This window comes from Melanotaenia boesemani, chromosome 17 (genome assembly GCF_017639745.1).
Source record: "Melanotaenia boesemani isolate fMelBoe1 chromosome 17, fMelBoe1.pri, whole genome shotgun sequence".
Taxonomy (NCBI): Eukaryota; Metazoa; Chordata; class Actinopteri; order Atheriniformes; family Melanotaeniidae; genus Melanotaenia; species Melanotaenia boesemani.
The window spans coordinates 26,099,150-26,115,651 of record NC_055698.1 but is presented as its reverse complement, the minus strand read 5'-3'; the positions used below and the strand labels follow the sequence as shown (position 1 = coordinate 26,115,651).

Below are 16,502 nucleotides of genomic sequence, written 5' to 3'. Positions count from 1 at the left end.
TCCCACACCTACCCCATCCTCCCACACACACATCATCCCTCCACCACTCATCCTCCCACACATACACCATCCTCCACCTTCACACCTCCCACACACACACACACACACCATCCTTCCACTACCCATCCTCCCACACATACATCATTCTCCTACACATACACCGTCCTCCCTCTCCTACACCAAACATCCACCTTCACGTACCCCATCCTCCCACACACACACACACCACCCCTCCATCACCCACTCTCCCAAACATACACCACTCCCCCACACACACACCATCCTCCCTCCCATACACCATCCATCCTCCTGCACACACACCATTCTTCCACCATCCATCCTCCCACACACTCCCCCTCCCTGCACCACTCATCCTCCCACACATACACCATCCTCCACCTTCACACCTCCCACACACACACACACACACCATCCTTCCACTACCCATCCTCCCACACATACATCATTCTCCTACACATACACCGTCCTCCCTCTCCTACACCAAACATCCACCTTCACGTACCCCATCCTCCCACACACACACACACCACCCCTCCATCACCCACTCTCCCAAACATACACCACTCCCCCACACACACACCATCCTCCCTCCCATACACCATCCATCCTCCTGCACACACACCATTCTTCCACCATCCATCCTCCCACACACTCCCCCTCCCTGCACCACTCATCCTCCCACACATACACCATCCTCCACCTTCACACCTCCCACACACACACACACACACCATCCTTCCACTACCCATCCTCCCACACATACATCATTCTCCTACACATACACCGTCCTCCCTCTCCTACACCAAACATCCACCTTCACGTACCCCATCCTCCCACACACACACACACCACCCCTCCATCACCCACTCTCCCAAACATACACCACTCCCCCACACACACACCATCCTCCCTCCCATACACCATCCATCCTCCTGCACACACACCATTCTTCCACCATCCATCCTCCCACACACTCCCCCTCCCTGCACCATACATTCTCCCACACATACCCCATCCTCCCCCACATACATCATCCCTCCACCATTCATCCTCCCACACCCACACCACCCCCCCTCCCACACACCACACATCCACCTCCACACACCCCACCCTCCCACACACACACACCATCCCTCCACCACCCATCCCCCCACACACACACCACTCCCCCCCCCCCCCACATACACACACACACACACACACACAAACACTATCCCCCCACCACCATCCTCCCGCCACCCCACGCCGCAGGGGGACAGCCCCAGCCAGGAGGCGAGGAGACACGAGCCAGGCCCCCACCCCCCCCCACCCCGCCCCAGTCCCCCACTCCCCACCCCCAAAACAGCACCTTCCCCCCAGGGCCAGCAGCCAAACCCCCCGGGACAGCCTGCCCACGCCCCGGGCCAACGCGACAGGCCACCCGGCCCGCCCCGCCCCCGGGCCATCCATGGAGACAGGGGCGCTTGAAGACCCCATCGCCCCTCCCTCCCCCACTAGTGAGGGAATATATTATGTGCTGTTTGCAATTAAAAAAAGAGGGTTAAAATTGGGGGGCAGTAACTGCATTGAGGAGGGGGTGGGGCCACCTGAGCAGTCCCACCCACCTGACCTCGCATGTTCCACCCCCCAAAACGTGTTTGTATGTTGCAAATGTTATTTGTGCTCAGTGACTAAGTGGAATTAAAAGCTGGGAGGCATGCTGCCGCTCGGCGAAGCAACGGGGCCACTATGATGACCCCCCCTGCCCCGCCCAGCGCAACAAGCACACCCCCCACGGCCCTACCTGTGTATGTAGTGAAGAGTGGGGAGGGGAGGGGTCAGGAGATGTAGGTCCAGAGGGGGGTAAGCCTCCCCCCTGGAAGACGACCCGCCAGTGGCTTAGGGCGCCCCCGTCCCCCGCCGGCCCCGAAAGGCGTCACAGGCCCAGAGCAGGCACCCCAACCCAGGCACGCCACGAACCCCCCCAGGGGCCAGCCACCAGCCCAAGGGGCCACTTTCCTCTTTCTGAGTGGGAGGGGGGCGAGGCGAAGGAAGGGAACCCCAGGCCCCCGCCCCCAACACCCAGCCAGGGCGCCCCCCAGAAGACACGTCCTAACCCCCTGCAAACGCACACACTCCTTTTTTTTTTTTTTTTCTCCCCAGCCACTCACACACACTCTCACACACCTCTATATACCAACACCTCAATACGTGCACATACCTCCACACACACACGTCACGCACATACCTATAAACACACACACCGGTGCCCACATACACACACACTCTCATACCCCTCCATACACATACACCACTACACACACACTCACATACATACCTGCATATACACACAAGCACCTCCATACATACTCACGCCTCCACCCACTCCTTCACTCCTCCACACACACCTCGACCTCCACGTGCACACACTCATATATACATACCTTCACACACACCCACATCCCACATAGACCTCCACACACACACCCGCACACTACTCACACACACACATACACGCACACACCCAGACCTTCATACACACCCACACACACATACGGCACACACGTCCCTCTACACCCACCCACACACCAGCATACCCACAGACACACACACACACACACCCACACACAAACACACCCCCACCCAGGTTCCGGGGCTGCGACCAAGCACCAGGGCACGGACCAACCCCCGGCACGGCACATCCAGACGGGCCCAGCCCCCCCCAGCAGCGGCAGACCCCCCACCCCCAGGAGCGGGGGGAGACCCGATGCCCCAGAGCCCGGGGCCCCCACCCGGCCCACCCCGGGCCCGACCGGCCACCCGGCCAGGGGCCGACGGACACCGACCCAGGCACCCCGGCAGCCACCCCCCACCGCCACGAGGCAGCCCCACCCCGGGGCCCACCCAATGCCGCCCGCCCAGACCGGAACCCCCAGCCGACCCAGCAGCGGAGCAGCCTAGATCCCCACCCAGGAGACAACCGGAGACCTGAAGCCACCAGGGACCCCCCACCCACATCCGCCCCCATCCCAGCGAAGCCGCAATCCTCCACCTACATTAAGTGATGTAGCCAGTCACAGGGGACCAGAGGGAATGAAAGTCATCTGACTGGTTCCTGGAGGAGGCAGACATTGTCTCAATGCTGATGTGATCTAACAGGAGATTTCTAAACTGCTGGATAGACAAATTATTCTTATCTTTCCAGTTCACAAGAATAGTTTTCTTTGCGATGCATAAGACTGCGAGGACCAAGTTTATGGAGTGTATTCCTATGTTAGTGTCACCCAGGTCGCCCAGTAGGCAAAGTGTGGGGTTTGCAGGAAAATTAGTTTTAAACCATTTTGAGAGATCTTCACACACCTTAATCCAGAACCTTTGGACAGGTGTGCAGGACCACAGCGCATGGATGTAGCTATCAGAGGTGTTCTCAGAGCAGTGTGGGCAGATATCTGATGGTGAAAGGCCCATCCTGAACATCCTGTGTCCTGTATAATGAGTTCTATGGAGAATTTTGAATTGTATTAGTTGTATATTTGAATTCTGAGTCATTTTAAACGTGTTTAAACATATTTGTGACCATCTTTTCTGATCAAAGTTATTAGATAAATCATCTTCCCATTTTGAAGTTGGGAGAGATATCCTGTCTTCTAGCTTTGCAAGTAATCTATATATTTTTGATAATAATTTTGGAGTATTATGATTCAGGAATTCTGCTATTCTGACAGGAAGCTGCAAGTCTAACTGTACAGGGGTATACTTCTTACATATAATTGATTTTAGTTGGTGGTACTCTAAGAATTTATTGCTGTTGATTCCATACTGTGAGACAATTGTGTTGAAAGATACAAAGTTTCCATTTTCTATTATCTGTCCTAACTGTTGTATTCCTTTAGTCTTCCATTGAGTGAAGTTTATCATCTTTTTGTTCTGCAGGATGTCAGGGTTGTTCCAGATGGGTGTAAGTCTACATGGAAAGAGGGAAGATCTGGTTATCTTACAGAATTCCCACCAAGCCATTAAGGAAAAATGGATGTTAAGGCTTTTAAAGCACTTATATGGTTTAATGGTTGAGCTGATGAACGGCAGGTCAGAGATGACTAAGTCCTCACACAAAGCCTGCTCCACATCTAGCCACGGCTCATCCAGATAACTGGGTTTGAGCCACTTGGAGATGTACTGCAGCCTGTTAGCTATAAAGTAGTTATTAAAGTTTGGTAGGTCCAGTCCTCCTCTATCTTTAGTCTGCTGTAAGGTTTTAAGACTGATACGTGACGGCTTGTTTTTCCAAAGAAACTTGGATATGAAAGAGTCCAGAGATTTAAACCAACTGGTGGAGGGTTTAGTGGGTATCATTGAAAATAAATAATTAACTTTAGGTAGGATCATCATCTTAATGGTGGCAACTCTCCCCATTATTGAGATGGGTAAGCGCCTCCACCGTAATAGATCATCTTCTATTGTTTTTAGTAGCTGAACATAGTTTAATTTTGTTAAATCTGATAATCTGGGGGAAATATTTATACCTAAATATCTAATGTTTCCTGTCTGTATTTTGATATTAGGGATGTTTTGTAGGTCACAGTTGATGGACATGGCTGTAGTCTTAGACCAGTTAATAGAATAATCAGATATTGATGAGAACTTATTAATAACTGTGATTGTCTCAGAGAGTGATGTTTGTGAGTTCTGAAGGAAGAGTAATACATCATCTGCATAAAGACTTATTTTATGTTCTATATTTTTGCCCTGGATTCCTTTAATTTCTATATTTTGTCTAATAGCAGCTGCTAACGGCTCTATGAAAATGGCAAAAAGTGAGGGGGAGAGTGGGCAGCCCTGTCTGGTGCCTCTCTGTAAGCGGAAGCTTGGAGAAGTTTGATCGTTGGTTTTCACACATGCATTTGGGTTATTATATAATATTTTAATCCACTCTATGAAAGAAGGTCCAAACCCAAATTTGTCTAGTGTTGCAAATAGAAACTTCCAGTTTACCCTGTCGAAGGCTTTTTCTGCATCTAGAGAAATGATTGTGGATTCTAGATTATGTAAAGTAGAGTAATCAATGAGGTTAATTAGTCTACGTGTGTTAGTAGATGAATGTCGACCTTTTATAAAACCTGTCTGGTCCGGATGTATTATAAGAGGGGTTATTTTTTCTATCCTTCTGGCAAGAGCTTTACTAATTATTTTCAGGTCTACATTTATTAAAGATATGGGACGGTAACTGGATGGAAGTGTGGGGTCTTTGCCTGGTTTTAGCAATAGTGTTATATTAGCTAAGTTCATATTTTGCGGTATTTTTTGTTTTTCCTCTATTTCTAACAACATATTATAAAATGTAGGAGCTAGCGTTGTCCAGAATTCCTTGTAAAATTCTGCTGAGTAACCATCTGGACCCGGGGCTTTATTGTTGGGCATATGTTGGAGAGCTTCGTGGAGTTCATCTACAGTAATAGGTGCATCTAAATTTATTTTATTTTCATTTTTTAGTTTTGGTAGATTAATGTTGTTTAAAAATTGTTCAATATGTTCATCTGTTGGATTAATCTGTGATTCATATAATGTTTTATAGAAGCTTCTAAACGTGTCATTTATCTTGTCTGAGTCATGGCTGATGTTTCCGTCTTGATCTTTAACAGAGGAGATTGTTGTTTTCTCCTTGTTTGTTTTTAGTTGATTTGCTAAAAACTTTCCAGATTTGTTACTATGTTCAAAGTTCTCCAAGCGAAGTCTTTGCACTAAAAACTGTGTTTTTTTATCTATAATTTCTTTAAGCTGCAATTTAGTTTTCCTTATATTATTCATTGTGTGCTCTTCGGGGGAAATGCGGTAAGCCTCCTCCAATGATTTAATCCTGAGTTCTAATTCTAAAACTCTTGCTGTTTCCTTCTTCTTCTTATGTGAGGAGAAGGAAATTATTTTCCCTCGCATTACTGCTTTTCCTGCTTCCCAAAGGAGGCACGCTGAAGTTTCAGGCATGTCATTTTTTTCTATATAAATTGACCATTCTTTTTTAAAATAATCAATAAACTCAGGATCTTTCAATAAAGAGGTGTTAAATCTCCAGCTTTTACCAATCGGTTTATTATTTTTGTTTCTCAGAGTGAATGAAACTGGTGCGTGATCGCTAATGCTGATTGGATGTATCTGAGTCTCTGAAATGTCGCCCATTAGTGAGTTACTATTTAATATATAATCTATTCTAGAGAAGGAGTGGTGAACTGAAGAGAAGAAGGTGTATTCTCTTAGTTAGCAATAGATAGCAAGCAGTTAATTGTCGAACATTTTCAGTAGGGTTTGTTGCGAAAATAGTGGTCTGGTCCAGACTATGGTCCGGACCACTGTCATGAGTGGTCCCTGCCACTAGGAAACATTTAAATTAGTGGTAGCTACATACTATACATTTCAGATACCAATATAAGAAAGGCTAATTTTATTATTATTTTTCTTTTTTTTTTTACATTTTTTAAGAAAGAACAAAATTCATCATACATGAAAAAGACATTTTTTTTTTTTTTTTTTTTACAAATTTTCACTTTTATACAATGGCCTATAAGACCCAAAGTCAAGTCCTAAGGGACTTACATTTGAGAGTAAGAACAGCACAAGAATTCAAACAAGATGGAACGTCATCATTAAGTGGTAGTCAGACTGCTGTGAGTCCAGTTGGACCCAGGTGCTGTCATGTAGTGCTAGAGACAGTGCATATAATTTATATTTTCTTTTTAGTTTTAAATAGTTTTTTGTAAGTTATTTTGTTTAAATACAAGATCACGATTTCATCAAACAATATCAACTTGGGCATAAGTGCACACAGCTTATTCAGTACTTGGTTGAACCAAAGAGCTGGACAAATCTTTCTAACGCATTCTGTTGAGTAGAAGAGTTAAGCTAAGTGTGGAAATGCTCCGGAAAACAACTGAGTCCTTAGCTTGCTTTTAAAAATGAATAAGGGCTCTGAGGATTGGATGGAGTTTGGTAGATCGGACAACAGAGGAGAAGAGTCTAGCTACTGATTTTGTGCCACGTTATGGTGGGAGCACAACGTATGCAAAGATACATAACTGCAATGTGATGGGTGAGTGCAAAACGTGACTGATGGAATTAGACCAGGTCTGAAATAATAGACAGTTGTGACAGAGGTAGAGGAGTTGCAAAGTCTGATTGCAGAAGCTAGGAAGGAAGACTGGGCTTTATCATTGAGAAAAGTTTAAAATCTGCTATGTGTCTGATGTGTCGATCATAATTATGGAATATCTTAGATTTAAACAATGTAGTAATCAATTTAAAAAAATGAAGTCCCCAGACGGCAATTTTTGTTAAACTTGGTTTCAAAGGCGAGTATTGCAAACCATTGTGTAAGACAATAAGCAGGGGTACAGAAATGGTTTGCAAACCTTAATGAATTCTATTTTAGGAAAATAAAAAATAAATTTAGCGGAAAAATGTTGATAAAATTTTTCCGTTTATGTCCAGAAAGTCCATTACAAAGACAATGCCTTTTTCATATCAATTCTGTTTAAATATTGGTTTTCTATTAATGTTTATCACTCTATTATTTCATAAAGTGGAAGCATGGGGAGAAAGGTTGTGTGAAAATTTGTAAAAAAAAAAAAAAATTGCTTTTAACAAATAATTTATTGGTACCAATGACTCAAAATCTAATGCCTAATACTTATTTTTTCATATTTTACCAAATGTCTTTATTTACGATGAATTTTGTTCTTCCATAAAAAATGTATAAAAAAAAAAAAAAAAAGAAAAATAATAAAAAATTAAACTTTATTAAACTGGTATCTGAAATGTATAGAATGTAGCTGCCACTGATTTAAATGTCTCCTAGTGGCAGGGACCACTCATTACAGTGGTCCGGACCATGGTCTGGACCAGACTACTATTTTCGCAACAGCCCCCTCTCAACATTTTCATCCACATGTCGAACGGAATCAGCGGTTGTTCGGCGGATGGTGAGAACAATGCAGGAAGGGGCTACAACACATCCCATCCTTGTCGCCAATTTGTTGTATCCTTGTGTAGTTAGTGGAACGTTAGCAGCATTCGAATCAAGAGGCAGACTTCCTCATAAGCTTCACTGTATATTTTTTATTCTTCCACACTTCTCCTTCAACGGTACAACATAAGCCAATACCGCCCTCTGGCTATGTGGAATGGTAACTGAGTACACAACAAAAGGGATATGTGAAAAATGCAGATTGATTCCTGCCCCTGTGGACTCACATATTAAAGTAAATTAGCCTGAAATGAGTCTGAAAAATTTAAAATACTCATTCTCTTTAAATAGCCATAATTACATTTAAACTTGTGAAGAAAAAAAATCACTATCATACATCTCGATTAACTGTCCGTGCTTTCCTTACCGTCTTTGTAACATCTGGTGGTCGCCCGTTGCTTTATACATGACTGGTGAGAGACTCTGAGGTTATTCTAAGTAACTCTATCTATACATTCAAAGTATAAAAATACAAGTCCTCACAGCGTATTATGACTCCAGCCAGAATCAGAAGATACATCACTCCCAGGAACACCTTGAAAACTGTAACATGGCTTCTATTCACAGCTTGAAGGTTCTTCTGGTTCTTGTTTTCTACAGAATCAAAACACACAGAGAAACTATTATTTCTTTTTTTAATGAATTTTTATGAGACTGTGTTTTCTACGCTGAACTGAATAATGAATATTTGAAGTGATGATTTGTATAAGTTTGCCTTGTTTTGGCTGAAGTTACAGGAACTAAAACGGATGATAAATTAAGTAGTTGACTGATTAAGTTTAAATATTTAAAAACACAAACGTGTACCACATTGTTTTTTAACTTCATGTTGAGCTATTTTCAATATTTCCTGCTTACCAGGTCTTTGTAAGCCGAGATCAGAGTGCTGCTCTTCATCGTCTAACATCTCCACCTCGCTTTGCTCTCTGCCTCCTTCATCTTCATGGATCCTTGTCCTGTATTGAACTCTCAGATCTGGCTCAGGGTGAAGTTCTGCAGACATCTTGCTGACAAATAACTGGTCCGACTTCAATGTCTGTTCTTTTCTTTTGGTGTTGTGCAACTTTCAGCTATTAATATCGAGGAAGTGGCAGTACAGTCCATGATGTCATTTTAAAAAATAGATCCACATCAGTATTAACTTTGAAACAGTTGATTTGTCCAAACTCCTAACTGGGACTGTAGAAATACATAAATACAAAAGGTTGCTTGAAAATTTCAAATTTCGTGATTGGAGCAATGCACTAAATAAACTTTACTCAGTATTTCAACACAGTACATCTAGAAATCTTTGTTAATGGCTGATTTGCAGATTTAATAGTTGAAGGAAGAGCTTCTGACACAGGAAATGGTTCAGATAAACTGCTGACTTCCCCTTCTTGAGGCCCAGACAGGGCAAGGCAATTTTATTTGTGTTGCACATATAAAAGCAATTCAATGTGCTTTAGAGAACAGAAAAAAGTAGAAAATGCAGAAACATTTAAAACCACATTAACACATAATTAAAAATCTGCAAAAATCATGATAAAATATATAAAATATAATTAAAATTAAAACAATAAAAGCAAGCAGTGGTCTAGAAAAGTTAAAAGATACAGAGCAGATTTCATGCATAAGGACATAAGAACATGTTTTGATCCTGGATTTAAAAGAGTCTACATTTGGTGAAAGAAAACATGAAAGAAGTTGATTTAACTTAAAACTGAGTTGAGCAGCATGAGCAACTACACATAGTAAATGTAGATGAAGGTTAAAAAGGGACAAGACATAAACATCTTTACAAATAAAAAGCCTGACGTATTTAAACCTCATCATGCACCACACACGATATCACACAGCAGGAAGTGATTCAGTCCGTCCATGTCCCCGTTACCTTGCCTGTTACTAGCAGTGTGATTGTTAGTGTGTAGTTTGTTGGCTCACTCTCACCTCTGGAACTCCTACCATGTATTTTCATCCTGGAGACATGTCTTGCGGACATGTTCTTGTCCCTGGGGTGCCTAGCCCTAGTGTTGGGTTGGCACGGTCGGCGGTGGTTTTTCCTGGGGCGGTCGGGCCCCATTGGGTTCCTGGGTAGGGCTCTGATGGGGGGAATGGTCGGCCCTTGGGTGTGTGGGGTGCCTGCTCTCTGTGGGCCTGCTCACCGTCAACCTGTGCTGCCCGGTGCCCCTGCCCTGCCACGACGGGGGACTCTGGTCTGGGGGTCCCTCTGCTGTGGTCTGAGTGGGCTGCTGCTCTGTCTGCTTTGGCCGTCCTGGCTTTGGTGCTCTGTGGACCTGATGGGCTTTTGGGGCCTCGGGCTCCCCCGTCCCCCGCTGATGCTTCGGGGTGCGGCGTGATCACGGCCCCTTGCAAGCACACATTTCTTCCTTGTTGCATGGCCCCACAACGTCCTCGTCTCTCCATCCGCTTCTGACTAGATGTTGCTGATGTTTGTGTGTTGGTACGTTTCTCTGCAGGTACGTTTGATGACTACTGTACTTTTTCATATCATTATCCTATTTTTCTTTATGTATCATGTAGTACTGTGGTAGTCTACATTGTTTTTTTGTGGTGTGTTTTAGGCAGCGTAGACAACTGTTATTTCCACATTTTTTATCCTGTCCTTTTCTCCTTTTTTTTCGTCTTCCTCTATCTCCCTGTCAGGTTTGGCACTGACATATAAAGACTAAAAAATATATGATTACAATAAAAATAATAAAAAATATCAAGGGCAGCCATGTACATAACATGTCTCCCTTGATAGAGTAAATCTGTCAAGCAAAATATGGCACACAGACTACCGTTCTGTATGTGAGGATGCTGGACAGGACAGTGTTAAAAAAAAATAAAAATAAAAAATTAAATGGATCCAACATCTTCGCAAGTTCTACACAATGAGCCATAACATCTAAAACCTGCAGGTCAGTGGCTCTCAAGGACCAGAACTTTAGACCCTGGTCTAACAGCTTTCAAAGTTTGGACATAAACACTAAACCTCTCTTTGACTGCAGAATTCCTTCAGCACAGTTTCAGAAAGTCTCTACCACTAGAACTTTCTACTTCAAAAGCCTGAAACATTGAATCAGGGGTGGAGTTAATCAGTCATATAGATTCACTTTCATCCTGAATATCTGGATTTATAAACACATTTTCTACTGATTATTGTGTGTATGTGTGCTGTCTGTTTGCTGCTGGCTTAGTTGTGTTCTTTAGTCCCAGTTTGTAGGGATGATGTTCTACTTATGGTATCAAGTTGTTTGTAGTGAATCAGAGCTGGTTGTAATATTGAGGTTTAAATTTGCCAGGGTCAGGTTTTTACCCTGGCACCCGTCACTATTTACCAGCAGACAATCAAAATAATGTGTTTGAATTATGGAAAATTATTATTTTCTTTTAATTAGACTTTTTAACACAGATCGTCGCATCATTTGAAAAGTCAGAGCATCAGATCTTTGGAGAAGTTCATGAGGTCGGGTTTTGTGCTGCTTTGTCAGCATCTTTGGTTTTGTGTATTAAAGCTGCCTGCACCTTCATCTGGCTTCCACCTGTCTGCTCTGTCCTGCATTTGTTTCCTCTCCAAAACATGAATTGTAACAATGAGTTTGCTTCATAAATGCGACTGTACGGATAAAAACAAACCCAGAATGTTTAGTTTTTAGTTTAACAGCAGTGGATATTTACATTGTGAAAAAATGATCAGAGGCTTCTTTCACGTTTCAGTTTATTTTGATTTGAATTTTACACGAGAAGCATGAAACAGTTTTCCTGACAAAAAAACATGATGTTCACACTTGTGTCTTCACTTCTTTAAAAAAATAATCAGCAATGTTTGAGCTGCTTGCTGTCACGTTCAGGAACATCAGAAGTGCAGTTAAATGGTTTTAAGTAAAAAGTAAAAGTTTTATTTCTGTATTTTTAATTAATCAAACATCTTTATAATTATACTAAAACGTTTCCTCACTGAAACATAATCATGGCCTTGGATAATTAACCAGTACAATAGAATCTGTCTAACAACATAAAGTAGAAACTGACACACATGTTGGAAAAATAAGTTTCATTTGACTGAAAAAGATAAAAAAAAAATCATGAAAACAGACATTTATTTGAAAGCTGTTTAGATCTCAGTGCAAGTTTCACCAGTCATGCCTTCAGTCCACATTTCACAGGGTTCATGAAAACAGTGAATCCCACTGACGTTCTGATAGAAGCTAAACAAGCACTGCAAGGTCTGTGAGGTTGCAGAAGTAGAGGCTTAAGATATAGGATTTAATTTCAGGTTTAGCAATGCAACATACACAGCATGTCTAGAATGAGTAAAAAGGATCAAATACTGATAAGAAATAAAAACATTTAACAAAAAGTAAGATTGTTTTGTAACTGGGGGACTTTTAGAAATGTCCACATATTAGTGCCTGGATGACAAGTTGAACTTTTTTTTTTCTATCCAACATAATATGTTGTTTTTCAGTGTTTAGTTAAATTTGTAGAACACAAATTCTCATTTGTCCAGAGCTCAGTATCTTTACTTTTTCCATCTCAGTATAAAAACACAATCCTTACAATTGTACTACAGTAGTAGCGGTTTAAAAGTTCCCCTGTTTCCATGATGGGTCCTTGACTGGTTCTTGACTGGTCCTTAACTGGTCCTTGACTGATCCTTGGCCGATCCTTCACAGGTCTGTGGGGGTAATGTAATCCCCCGCAATGACGTCGTCAGCGAGGCTCTGCCCCTAAGCAGCCCAAGTAAAAAAACAGCTGCAATCCCTCTTTTGTCCACGGGGAGGAGCAGTGATTTGATCTTGCTGCTCTCTAAACAGTTTATAATGAGCTGTGTCGCTCATTTGTTGCATTTTTGCCAACATTTAAAAAATGATTTGATTTGAAAATGGCGTCAAATAAATGTATCAAAAAAGCCGACATGTGTAGCTAATGGTGTTATGAGGCAAAGCACAACCTCCTCAAGTCGGCTAAGTGGTGAATGTCACTAGCAGCGAGCTTTCTAAACATCCCGAGGAGCGCTGCCAGCGGTCATTTGACTGCAACGTAAGTTATTCACAGTGGGGGTTGATACAGCTGCTGCATAACTGAATATTGACAAAATCATAACGTAATATCGGCAGGTAAAAATAACATAATACTGATAATGTGTAAAGCAGGGATCACAAAAGTCCGGACCCAGCCCAACCTATATTCTGAATTAGGCCTCAAAGTGCTATTATCCTAAGTAGATAAGTAAATAAATGGTTTATACTGTGAAATGAAGTGTCCCTGGATTTTATTCATAGCGATCTAGTGATAAAACGTACGGAAGCGTCCAGCTGCCACAGCCATGAAAAAAATATCGAAGCAGTTTCTCGTTATAACGAGATAGATTCTCGTTATAACGAGATATAAATCACGTTTTAACTAGATGTATTTATCTCGTTATAACGAGAATCTTTCTCGTTATAACGAGATAAGTTAAAAATGTATTTATCTCGTTATAACGTGATAAGTTTATTATAAGAACATAGCCTGTACTGTATGCAGATGTTGTTACGACCTATATTGGAGCAAAATACATTTCATGGAAAATATACTCATCAAGCAGAAACTTTTCAGTTCTTTGTGACAATGATTAATTGTTCTACTCTGGTTTATTGCTGTACAGAAATGTGGGACAGTTATGAGAAACACGTAGGTCACCTGCCTGCGCACAGTGACACGGTGCGTGCCTGTGTGTGTCTGAATTGCCACAGAGCAGGCATCCCCAACCTGGGACCTCTTGAGCCAGTGTCCTGAAGGTTTTCAGTGTGGTTTATTATTTCCAGAGAAATTCCTAATTTACTACATGGGATTAAGTTTTACTTCATTGGAGAGATTTGATGAAGCTTGGAGGAGACTTGTTGACGTTGCACCCTTTAAGTAGACAGGACCACGTCTTTATGTCGGCAACTTATTTCTCCCAGTCCCAGCGGTGCATAAAGCCTTTATAATTTTCATTTTTATTGTCAGGAGACAACATATTATTAACTGAAAGCAGCGCGCACACCCTATTGTCACTCAGACACATGCACGCACCGTCTCACTGCGTGCAGGCAGGTGACGCACCGTGTTGCTTATAACGGTCTTGTGTGCAAGAATAAGGTCTGCACCAGCCTGTTAACGACCCATTATTTGAGTCAGGTGTGCTGCAGTATGGACATACTGAAAACCTGCAGGACACTGGCTCAAGAGGTCCCAAGTTGGGGATGCCTGCTCTGTGGCAATTCAGACACACACACGCACCGTCTCACTGTGCGCAGGCAGGTGACCTACGTGTTTCTCATAACTGTCCCACATTTCTGTACAGCAATAAACCAGAGTAGAACAATTAATCATTGTCAAAAAGAACTGAAAAGTTTCTGCTTGATGAGTATATTTTCCATGAAATGTATTTTGCTCCAATATAGGTCGTAACAACATCTGCATACAGTACAGGCTATGTTCTTAAAATAAACTTATCACGTTATAACGAGATAAATACATTTTTAACTTATCTCGTTATAACGAGAAAGATTCTCGTTATAACGAGATAAATACATCTCGTTAAAACGTGATTTATATCTCGTTATAACGAGAATCTATCTCGTTTTAACGAGAAACTGCTTCGATATTTTTTTTCATGGCTGTGGCAGCTGGACGCTTCCGTAAAAACGTGATAAAACGTCATACAACTGTGTCTCAGCGGTGGGACAGCCGCCTGCCTGCTGTCTGAAGCAAGCACATGCGCAAAGGCTGGTAGGAACGACAGGAACCAGCAGCCTATCATCACACAGGGTTTGTGATCTTACAGCCAATCAGAAGCAGAGTAGGGCGGCCATTTATTACAACTCCATAGCCGTGATATACGACAGTTTGGCTGAGAAAGAGTCTCCCTGAGCGGCTCTGTGGAAGTTTAGACGTGCTAAACTGCTCGTAAATATTGATGTGTTTACTTTTCCAAACAAGTAAGCAGGTAAAACAATAGACAACAACTATATAATAAAAGTCCTAAAATACCAGGTTCAGCCGTTTAGTTTTTAATACACTATAAGCATGATAGCATGACTGGCGGTCATCAAAAGACCGCTGGCGACGCTTCCAGTGTTTAACACTAGGAAACCCAGAGATTTCTTACCCCTCTACCATGCCCAGAGTACAACCAAAAGGCTGCCCGGTTTGAAATTAACAATTCAATGGCCAACAATTAGCACCTTTACATTTGTAAACACAGCCATTACCTGCCGTTAGCTGTTCAAGCATACTCCTTGGGGGGAGGAGTGTGCTTGAAAAGAGCCTTGTGGACTGTGCTGTATAGTTTCACTCACCACAAACGGTATTTGTGCTTTTGACCATTTCTCACATTTTCATGTACCCTTTATTGAGCATTGGTCATGTGAGTTTTCATCGTCATCACACTATTGTACGCCCAGCTTGCTTTCAAGTGAGAGATTATCACGTTTCTGTTTCCACAAAGGCAAGAAGGAAAGCATAATCAAGTATTTCAAATGAGAGATAATTACATTCCTTTTGACCTGGGAACAGAAAAGCAAAATCAATTTAATGTTCCTCACTTCCTAATATGGTGCAACAAGGTTCACAGTCCTCAATGTTTTTAGTAAAAAAATAAAAAAATTAAAAAACACCTTACTAACAGGGTGGAATGGAACATAACAGAGTGGAACAGAATATAACAGGGTGGAAAATATTTGTTCCCAATTCCAAATAAAAACGCTTCAATGGCCAGATGATCAGCAATGAATAAAGATATTTCTACAGTGATCCAGATTTTTTGTTTGTTGTTTTTTTTGTTTTACATTTTAGATTTTGTAAGAGATGGGTGTGTTTTAACAACAGCAGTTTTATCCGTGACTTTAATCGATAATTATTATCATTATCCAGTGTATAAAAATGTTGGTGTAAAAACGCCAAAGATAGATAAGCATGATGCTGAACTTCGTGGTCTTAGCTCCTGGTTTGGTGTGTCTTGTTCTGTTTATTATCATTCTGAAAGGTATACCAAGTTGTGGGCTGCATATATGCAGCCCACAACTTCAACAAGCTAAATTCCTCAACATTCGCACTTGCTCCATAAAATTACCATCTCCAAGGCTCCTCCACCACCACTTTGACTATGGATTGATAAGTAAATGAGCCGCAGTTTTGTAATTGTTGCATTGTCAAAACAGTTCTGTTAGTGTTGTCACACAAAATTCAGTAGACTAGTTGGTTCCTATGCAGTGAATTTACATGTTATTACAAAAATACACAATAATAAAATAGGCAAGTGGCAAGATTAGAATAATGTTATAAGTTCTGCGCAAAGACTCCTTTTTCATTTTCCAAAACAAAACTGACATAAACAATCTTGAAAAAAAATGTGCACGTAGGCTATGAGGAAAGAATGAATGCAATGAAGTAGGGACTGGTTGAATAAACACGGTTTAACTGGACGCCTAAGCGAGCGCGTTGCAGGATGGCTCCAGATTTTATTGTCAAATGGTTC

At 42.2% G+C, this 16,502-nt stretch overlaps 1 protein-coding gene across 1 annotated transcript in view; it reads right to left on the bottom strand.

Annotated features, from left to right (window-relative positions):
• Nucleotides 1–16,502, bottom strand: part of LOC121656682 (C-type lectin domain family 4 member F-like) — a 781,688-nt gene that overhangs the window by 16,922 nt on the left and 748,264 nt on the right. The gene's annotated exons all lie outside the window — the stretch shown is intronic.